Genomic DNA, 9,935 nt, shown 5'->3' with positions numbered 1-9,935 from the left:
ATGGATTGATTCCATAAAGGAAGCCACAGACCTGAACGTACAAGATCTGAACAGGGTGGTTCATGACAGATGCTATTGGAGGTCGCTGATTCACAGGGTCACCATAAGTCGTGATCGACTTGAAGGCACATAACAACAACAACAAACAGATTTTTGCAAGCACTTTCTCATCATATACTGCATTTTTATATGTTAGGTTCACTCATATATTCATTTTTATGCACACTTGCCCCTAACATATGCATTTTTGTAAACATTCTTTGGTTGGCAAACTGCATTGCAAAATTCAAAGAAATGCGAATTTTGAAGGATGGCTGTGTTTCAGTTCTCATATAGTTTCAGAAAGTGCAGATTTGATAGATTCATCTTGAAATGCAAACTGAATCTAATTTCTCACCCATCCCTATTCCAGGGTTCGCCAACCTTTTTTATGCCCACATAGGCACATTTGGATTTTTGAGGGAGTGCCATGAGTGCCACTCCTTCTTGCCACTTCTCCCTCCCTCCCCAGGATCGGCCTCCTCCCTCAGAGACAAAAGAAGAAAAAGTGCACACACAGAGACTCTCTCTCTCTCTCCACTTTCCCAAGAGATCTGTGTAAATGTCAGACCTGGTTGAATTAATCTCAGCCTTGAAAAGCTCATAGAACTGAAAGGGCGAATAGGAAATATTTTCACCTTCCTCCCTCAGTTCTATGTACTGTGCACAGGAGAGTACTGTGCAAATGGAGACCTTCATGATTTCAGGACCAAGGGGGCCATGAGTAGGGGGCTCAAAAGTTTTATGGGCACTGTGATGCCCTTCCCTGGCTTTCCCTGTCAGGTTCCTACCTGCTCGTGGCTACTGCCTTTCACTAGGCACCACCAGGGACTCCACCAGTCCGGACTGTCCTTTTTTATGGTTTCTCTCTCCGCTCTAGCACAGATCTCAATAGATCCCCCTGCTAGGCAGCACCACCAGTCACATTCTACAACCAATGTTCCCAGAGACCTTGCCTGAGTCTCTCTATCCGGTTACATTCGTGACTGCGTGCCTATGCTGTTCCCAACCCCCTTGTATCAATGCAGATAACTCATAACTCGGGGTTGCTCTGGATACTTATAATGTTATCTTCTCCTCTTCACCGCTGCCACCATTTGTTACTGTTTCCCTTCAGCCTTGGTCATTACCTTACCCTCCCTTCTGGTCTGTGAAACCCCAGCCAAGGATCAGGCCTTCAGTAAACCAAAATAGTATTTATTAAATAACATTAATAACAAGATAACTTTGATAATGATCTACAAGCTTATGGTTTCATCTATTACTGTGATATTTGACTTATTACTAATCCGAACTCCACCTCCCTCTTTCTCCACACTCTCCTGACATACACCAACTCACACCCACCTCCCAACTCCACCAAAAGAACCCACTCACGTTCACCCAGATTCAACTGTCATCCTTCCATTTATACTCTCAGCCATCCAAACGCTCAGCCAATCATCCAGCATTCTACTGCTCATTTACTCCCCCCTCCTCTTTCATTCCACTTACCATGTATCTTCTATACAAACAGCACTTACCATATATACATTAATACAGGAACATCACATTCCCCCCCCTTAAAAATAACGGCAGAGTATTATTCCTGCTCTAGGATTCATACGCCGCGTTAACAATAAAACCAAGTCTTTATGGGGAAAATGTCTTTTTTGTTCCTACGTCTGCGTCACGTCACTGCAGTCCCAGCCACCTGCCTTGACAGTCCATCGGCCAATACATTGTCCTTGCCTTTTATGAACTGGAAGTCCACTTGATAGTCTTGTAGGGCCCAGGACCACCTCTGCAGCATAGTGTTATGGTTTTTCATAGTCTGTAACCATAACAAGGCCCGATGATCCGTCGTCACCGTAAATCTTCGTCCCCACACGTATGGGCGCAACTTGTTCAGTCCCCAAACGACCGCTAGGCACTCCTTTTGGACCGACGAATAGTTTTTCTCCCTCGACGTCAGCTTGCGACTCAGATACGCCACTGGATGTCTGGTGCCTTCTCTCTCCTGCAGCAAGGCGACTCCATGCGCGAGGTCCGACGCATCTGTAGCCACGATGAATGGTTGCTTATAGTCTGGTGCTATTAATATAGGTCCTTGGCACAAGGCTTGCTTCAGCAGAACAAAAGCCTTCTGACATTCATCCGTCCATACCACACGCTCAGAACACTTTTTCTTTGTCAACTCATGCAAGGGGGTTGCTATTTCCCCAAAATCTTTCACAAACTTTCTATAAAAACCAGCCACACCTAGAAATGCCCTAACTTGTTTTTTAGTTAAGGGGATAGGCCACGCTTGTATTGCCTCCACCTTGCTCCATAAGGGGGTGATTTTCCCACTCCCCACCTTATGTCCTAAATAAATTACTTCCTTCAGCCCAAACTGGCATTTCTTAGCTTTTATTGTGAGGCCTGCTTTTCTTAATGCCTCTAATACTATTGTTAGGTGTTGGACATGCTCAGGCACCGACTTGCTAAAAATGGCCACGTCATCGATATAGGCCACTGCAAAATCTGACATGCCTCGCCACACAGTATTGATTAGCCTCTGAAACGAACTTGGTGAGTTCCTTAGTCCCATGGGTAAGGTCACAAACTCATATAACCCATCTGGTGTACTGAAGGCAGTTTTGGCTCTGGATTGCTCGTCTAGTTCCATTTGCCAAAATCCCTTACAGAGATCTAGTGTAGAGATAATGGTTGCTGCCCCCAATAACTCTAACATTGCGTCTACCCTAGGCATAGGATACGCATCTGGGACAGTAATTTTATTGATTAGCCGATAATCAATGCAAAATCTTGTCGTTCCATCTTTTTTCGGAACCAGGACAATACTTGAGGCCCAGGGACTGATGGATTCCCTGATCACTCCTAGTTCCAGCATATCTTCGACCTCCTTTTTGATTTCACTCAAAACTTTCCCATTCACACGGTACGGAACGGATCTGATTGGGGCATGATCTCCAGTATCAATGGAATGTTTGGCTATACTGGTTCGGCCAGGTTTATTGCTAAAGAGATTCCCATAGTTTTTCAAAACTCTCAGAATCTCTTCTTTTACTTCCTCCTTCACCTCCTCTGACCATTCCAATTGATCTACCCCTCCTTTGTCTTTGCTTTCCTGTACCAAATCCGGAAGTTCAGGCCCACTTCCCTCAGGGAATAAGGTAACTTGCAACACCTTTGCATCCCTGGTATGGTAAGGCTTTAACATATTTACATGAACCACTTTGTTTTTGTTTAATTGGTCTGTGGTAATTACATACGTCACTGGATGGTAAGTGGTGGTCTTTAGATGTTTTAGACCACAACACTTCCACATACATTGCATCACTTCTCCCATGAATACACTGCCTTGATCCATCAGCACTTCATGAGGGAAACCCAGCCTCATAAAGATTTTTAACAAAGCCTCTGCCACTACAGGGGCTTCTACGGATCTTAATGCTTCCGCGTCTGGGTACCTGGTGGCAAAATCCACCACCACCAATAGATATTTCTTGCCATGCCTTGTGGGTTTGGAAAAAGGGCCCACCAAATCTACTCCCACTCTATAAAAGGGTTGTCCAATTATAGGAAGGGGCTTTAAGGGTGCCTTAGTCTTTACTCCACTTTTTCCCACCTTTTGGCATATACCACAAGATAGACAATGTTGTTTTACATCTTTGGAGATATTTGGCCAATAATAGTGTGCAGCCAATCTCCTCTTGGTCTTTTTTATTCCCAGATGTCCTGCACATGGGACATCGTGGGCTACCTCTAGCAATCTGGTTCTGTATTTGCTAGGTACTATCAATTGCTTCACTGGTTCGCATTCATCCTTTCTCTCAGCAGGCATCCACAGTCTATATAAAATCCCATTCTCACACACAATTTGATTCCTCAGCTTGTCAGTAAAGGGAATCTTTTGTGTCAGGGCTTGCTCCTTTATTTGCTTCAGACTTGTATCCCTATTCAGTTCTTCCCTGAACTGATCTGCCTCATCACTAGAGACCATTTGATACAAGTTGTTTCTTTCAGCAGGCCTTCCAGGGGTTGCTATGGTGACCGTAGGCTCGAAAACAGGTTCCACCCTGTTTCCTTCAGCCCCTTTTAACATGGCTTCTGTTTCTCTGCCAAGTTGTTGTCTGGTTGCCACATATATTTTTCCTTGTGCCCCCATTACATCTCTTCCCAGTATCACTGGTTCTTGTTGTTGGGCATTAATACCTACTTTATATTTTCCCTCTCGGTCTCTCCACTGCATTTTCACTAGGGCCATGGGTAAGCTTTCTGGTTGACCCCTCACTCCTTGGATAGTCACCGTTTCCTGAGGTAATATTTCCTCAGATTTTATTAAATCTGGCCTCAGTAACGTCTGAGCGGCACCAGTATCAAGCAATCCCCAATAATTTGCCCCTTGTACACTCACTTCCTCTCTCAGACTTGAATCAAGGTCTTTTACTTCTGTCCAGTTTATCTGGCAGAACTGAACCTTTTTTGTTGTTAGATCTTTTGGTTCTGTTTTCACTGCCCTTGCCTGAGCAGGATTACTAATGGGGTTGGCAACCTCACATTGAAAACGTAGGTGCCCCGGTCTACCACATTTATAGCATAATTTCGCCTCCATTTTAGGGTATACAGATCCACTCTGGGGTGTCCTGCGCCCTTCAGATTTTACAGGAGGACTCACTCGCTGTGGCACCACATCCTTTTTGCCGCCATTATATGGTCTGGGTTTAAACACTCTTGATGTTTTCCCCACCCAGCCAGTTCTATTGGAGGCAAAGTGATCCGCCATCTCTGCGGCTTCCTGCACCGATGTAGGGGAACGGTCTTTGACAAGGAGCCTTATTTCTGGTGGTAACTGATGGAATAATTGATCCAGTATCATGAGGCTTTTCACCTCTTCCACTGACTGAGCTTTGGCACTACTCATCCACTTTCCAAATATAACCATCAACTTTGCTCCCAGTTCAACAAAAGACCTCCCTGCTTGGATCTGACAGTTTCGGAATAACTTTCTAAAATAGTCAGGTCCCAGTCTGAATCTTTTGTATACTGCCTCTTTAAACTCGGCATATGTGACGGGCTTGTCTGAGGGGAAATATTGGTATACCTCAGCCAATTCCCCTTTGATCAGGTTTGATAAATATTGCATATATTTATCCTCCGGTAGCCCCCACAATTGAGCTGCCTTTTCAAAAGTGCTGAGGTAAATCTGTGGATCTTGTCCAGGCTCAAACACTGCAAAATCTTCCGGTATCACCTTTATTTTAGTTTCATTTCTGTCCTTTCTTGTTTCGTCAGAATGAAACTTCTCTCTTTCAAACTTTAACTTTTCCACCTGTAATTCAGCATCCAATGCTCGTTGCTTCTCCCTCTCCTCAAACCCCATTCTCATTCTCTCAATTTCCAACTCCCGCTGTTTTTCCTTCTCTTCTGTTTCAAAGACCCTCTGCTTGTCTTTTTCCTCAGCCTCCCTCCTCAATCTCTCAGTTTCCAACTCCCGCTGCTTTTCCTTCTCTTCTGTTTCAAAGACCCTCTGCTTGTCTTTTTCCTCAGCCTCCCATCTTAACTTCTCTCTCAAATACTCTATATAAGCGAGATTGCTTGAGTATCCTTCTGGGGTCTCTTCCCTGACAGGTTGTTTTTGCTGGGCAGTTGCAAATCCTATAAGTGCTACCCTCAGTTCATCTACTCCTTTACCCTCGTGAGGTAAATTGAATTTTATGCACTTCTCCACCAGCTCCTGTCTTTTCATCTTTATATATTCAGCCATGGTGTTTGAGTTCACTCACTCTTTGCCAGTCACTCTTTGCCAGTCACTCTCACAAGTAATCTTTATTTGTTATTTCTGTTTGCCACACCACTGTTTAGGGACTCTCTATTTCGTATCTGGACTCTCTTTTGTTCGTATCCCACCGCTACAGCCAACACCTGTGCCGCCCTTCCCTGGCTCTCCCTGTCAGGTTCCTACCTGCTCGTGGCTACTGCCTTTCACTAGGCACCACCAGGGACTCCACCAGTCCGGACTGTCCTTTTTTATGGTTTCTCTCTCCGCTCTAGCACAGATCTCAATAGATCCCCCTGCTAGGCAGCACCACCAGTCACGTTCTACAACCAATGTTCCCAGAGACCTTGCCTGAGTCTCTCTATCCGGTTACATTCGTGACTGCGTGCCTATGCTGTTCCCAACCCCCTTGTATCAATGCAGATAACTCATAACTTGAGGTTGCTCTGGATACTTATAATGTTATCTTCTCCTCTTCACCGCTGCCACCATTTGTTACTGTTTCCCTTCAGCCTTGGTCATTACCTTACCCTCCCTTCTGGTCTGTGAAACCCCAGCCAAGGATCAGGCCTTCGGTAAACCAAAATAGTATTTATTAAATAACATTAATAACAAGATAACTTTGATAATGATCTACAAGCTTATGGTTTCATCTATTACTGTGATATTTGACTTATTACTAATCCGAACTCCACCTCCCTCTTTCTCCACACTCTCCTGACATACACCAACTCACACCCACCTCCCAACTCCACCAAAACAACCCACTCACGTTCACCCAGATTCAACTGTCATCCTTCCATTTATACTCTCAGCCATCCAAACACTCAGCCAATCATCCAGTATTCTACTGCTCATTCTACTGCTCATTTACTCCCCCCTCCTCTTTCATTCCACTTACCATGTATCTTCTATACAAACAGCACTTACCATATATACATTAATACAGGAACATCACAGGCACCAAGGAAAGACCTCAAGGACACCATGGCATCTACAGGTGCCACACTGGCAACCCAAGGTTATTCTCTTCACAGTATTTTCAGGCAAAACAGTGGAAGGGGTAACACCAGCTCTGATACCCTTTGCTGCAAGACAATATCCATTATGTAGGGATGATATAATATACAGTAATAGTGTTATTGGTGTGGGGCTTTAAGGAGTATCACACAAAGGGACAATATTTGGTCAGGGGACTCAGGGCCAGCACCAGGCATGACTGGGCCCTTGGGCACCAGCCTACCCCAGGCCTGCGGCACTGTAGCCCAACACCCCTCCAATACAGGTGGTGCAGGGCTAATAAGCCTGCCCATGCGCCCCACCTACCTTTATTGCCCTGTTCTTGCCACCCTGGGCTCCTGCCAGGAGGAAGGGTGGGATATAAATCAAATAATAAGTGAATGAATAAATAAATAAATGTTGATGATGTGAGCACATTGAGAGTATGACTGCCATCAACCAAGATGGTGGCAGGGATGTCAGCCCCCTAGGGAAGCCCCTGCTGCTATATTAAATGATGGCAGACATGCACTCACAGTGCACATAGCAGACGGAAGAGGTAGTGGCGTGAGGGTGGGCTTATTGAAGCCCGCACTGTCTGTATTGAAGGGGTGACTGGGAGAGCCCTCTCTGCGGGTCACACAGCACTATGGCGGTGTCCTTCAGAGGCTCCTCTGGACCACGGGGCCCTTGGCCAGGGCCCAACCTGGCCACCCTCTGGCACCGGCCCTGGTGGGACATGCTTTGATTATGTGGAATTTGATTATGGTCTGGGTTTCGTTTTGCTTTTTGAAGAATTCCTGCAGTTACCTAGTATGTCCACCAGATGGTTAGATTAGATATTCTTTTCCATTAAGACAGCTGTTTACAATGCTATCCAGCTCTTTCTTCTTTTCTTTTTTTTGTAACACATTTTGTCTGAAGGATAAATGTCAATGCCAAGCGCTCACTGTGATCAGAATAAAACTATGCACCTATGGTTGGCTAAGTGGCACAGCATATAATAAAGCATCCAGTGCTATTCTCTTCAGCGTGACATGCTTTTAATCCCTCGGCTGATGCCCCTAAAGGTTGTTTTGCGGTCTCTGCAAAAAGAGACTCCACTTCTCCTTTCTACAATGATAATATGATTAGATACTGCACCATGTTTTCTGCTAGTGAAACACCAGATTTTAAGCTCCATTAGAACAAGCACGTAGACTTCATTCCATAGCATTTAAACTTATTCCTGTGCTGTGTACTCCATATGTTACCTCTGTACCCACCCCCTCCTTTTTACTGTTCCTCTAAATTTATTTATTTATAATCTGCCCTTTGCACAGGCTACCAGTTTACAATAAAATCAAGTAGACAAGAATTCCATAAAAATAACACAGTCCATTAAAAATGCCCAGAAGCAAATCACTGAATGACAAGTACTAATATCACCTGCAGCAATCCAGCATCTCCTCCTCCAAATACCCTCTGAAAAAGACACATCTTGACCAGCCTCCTGAAGCTATAAAGAGATGAGGCCAGATCGATCTCCATAGGGAGAGAGTTCCAGAAGCAAAGAGCCACCACTGAAAAAGCCCTTTCCCAGGCTCTCAAACCATGTACCTCGTCCCACATAGGGACCACCAAGAGGGCCTTATCTGCTGATCTTAAAGCATGGACAGGTCAATATGAGAGAAGGTGTTCTTACAGATATTCGGGTCCAAGCCATTTTTGCTTTTAAATATCAGAGTACACACCTCAAATTGGTACTTTCATTTACAATGAAATATTACAGCACAGATGCCAGCACTGTTCTTTCTTATTCCACAGCCAAGGTTACAACCCAACCAGAATAGTTTGTACTATTGTAGCTTTCATAGCTCCACCTAACCATGACTTTATGACTATTGTACTTTGGTATCCCAATGTTAATTCTGCAGTCTCCAGGCAGCTCATGAAAAGTTTATTATTATTATTACACACAGATCATTTCATTAACACTACTTGCAATAATGAATCCCCATCCCTCACCTCCAGGGTTTTTTTAGAATTAAATCCAGCTTTCTGTTCATCTCCCTGCTAAATTCAAGAAGAACAGCTGGAATTTCACTTCCCCCCCCCCGGATCCTTTGCAGCTCTTGAAAGAGAAATTCGTTTTCTTGACAGCCCTGAAAGAATAAGTGTTTTTTCAACCTGAGTGACATTTCTATTGCTTCTTATTGGTGAGCATTAGGAGACTGCCCATATTTCTCACCAGTGTGGTTGGACCTTTTGGTTCAGCTTCAGAACACTGAAAATTGGTCAGCAGTCTCTCTCCTTTCACTGGCACACATAGAAAGCATGTTTCGCCTTCTCACCGTACTTAATTTTTTGTGCTTTTTGGCTTTAGCCATGATGCACTAGGGCAAAACACTTCCCGTCTTAAAAATCTCCTTGGCATTTAGTGGCTTAACTGCCAGGTGATAAACAAGTCTTAGATTACAGTTTCAATACAAGCAATGAACTTCTAAAGTGTAGCATGTGGCTTGCCAACATGGTGCCTATGAGAGCACATGTACCTGCAGAGGCCTTCTCGGGTGTCCACAGAATCTTCTCCCCTTGCTGAATTTAGACTTAAAAGAATTATTTTGTAGCCAATAGAATAGGTTGCAGTGTGTGTGTGGTTCCCACTACTGTTTCTCTGGTTTGCAAATACTCCCAAGGGCCCAAAAAGGTTGGTGAGATGGTGACCCTTGTTGAGGTATGCTGCTTATATTGAAAGTAATTTTGTTGGTGCCTTCTGGGGTATTATATTTTCTTTCTTCTTTTTCTTTTCTTCCTAGAGGAAAAAAAGGTGTTAATGCTTGTGGCAGACAGGCAGTCAATCCCAGATAATCTTATTTCAGTGTTGTTTAGTCCTAAAACAACAGTTTCTCCTCCAAGCAACCACATGGGGATGTTCTTGGACAGCATTAGTACAAATGAGGAAATGTGCACGCTTTGAACAATGCTCAGTCCTCAGGCCAGCTCAGAGTGGGTAAGTTAGCCAACATGAAGTCATGTATTTGACTCTTGTGGCTAGCGACTGCTGCTTTGTTATATAAACATGTTGCATCCATCTAAAGAACTGGGAGTTCTCTGACTCAAGAGCTTCATTATGCAACACTAATGTGAACAG

General features: G+C 44.3%; 1 long non-coding RNA gene across 1 annotated transcript; it reads right to left on the bottom strand.

The window, feature by feature from the left end:
• Positions 1-1,416: 1,416 nt before the first annotated feature.
• Positions 1,417-9,570, bottom strand: LOC133382258 (uncharacterized). Its single transcript, XR_009761876.1, has 3 exons — positions 9,337-9,570; positions 6,734-6,891; positions 1,417-2,076 (listed from the first exon to the last, which is right to left on the bottom strand). It is a non-coding gene; the product is annotated as an uncharacterized LOC133382258 (long non-coding RNA).
• Positions 9,571-9,935: the final 365 nt, after the last annotated feature.

Source organism: Rhineura floridana, chromosome 3, assembly GCF_030035675.1.
Source record: "Rhineura floridana isolate rRhiFlo1 chromosome 3, rRhiFlo1.hap2, whole genome shotgun sequence".
NCBI lineage: Eukaryota > Metazoa > Chordata > Lepidosauria > Squamata > Rhineuridae > Rhineura > Rhineura floridana.
Note: the sequence above shows the minus strand (reverse complement) of the source record. Positions and strands in the feature narration are given on the sequence as shown.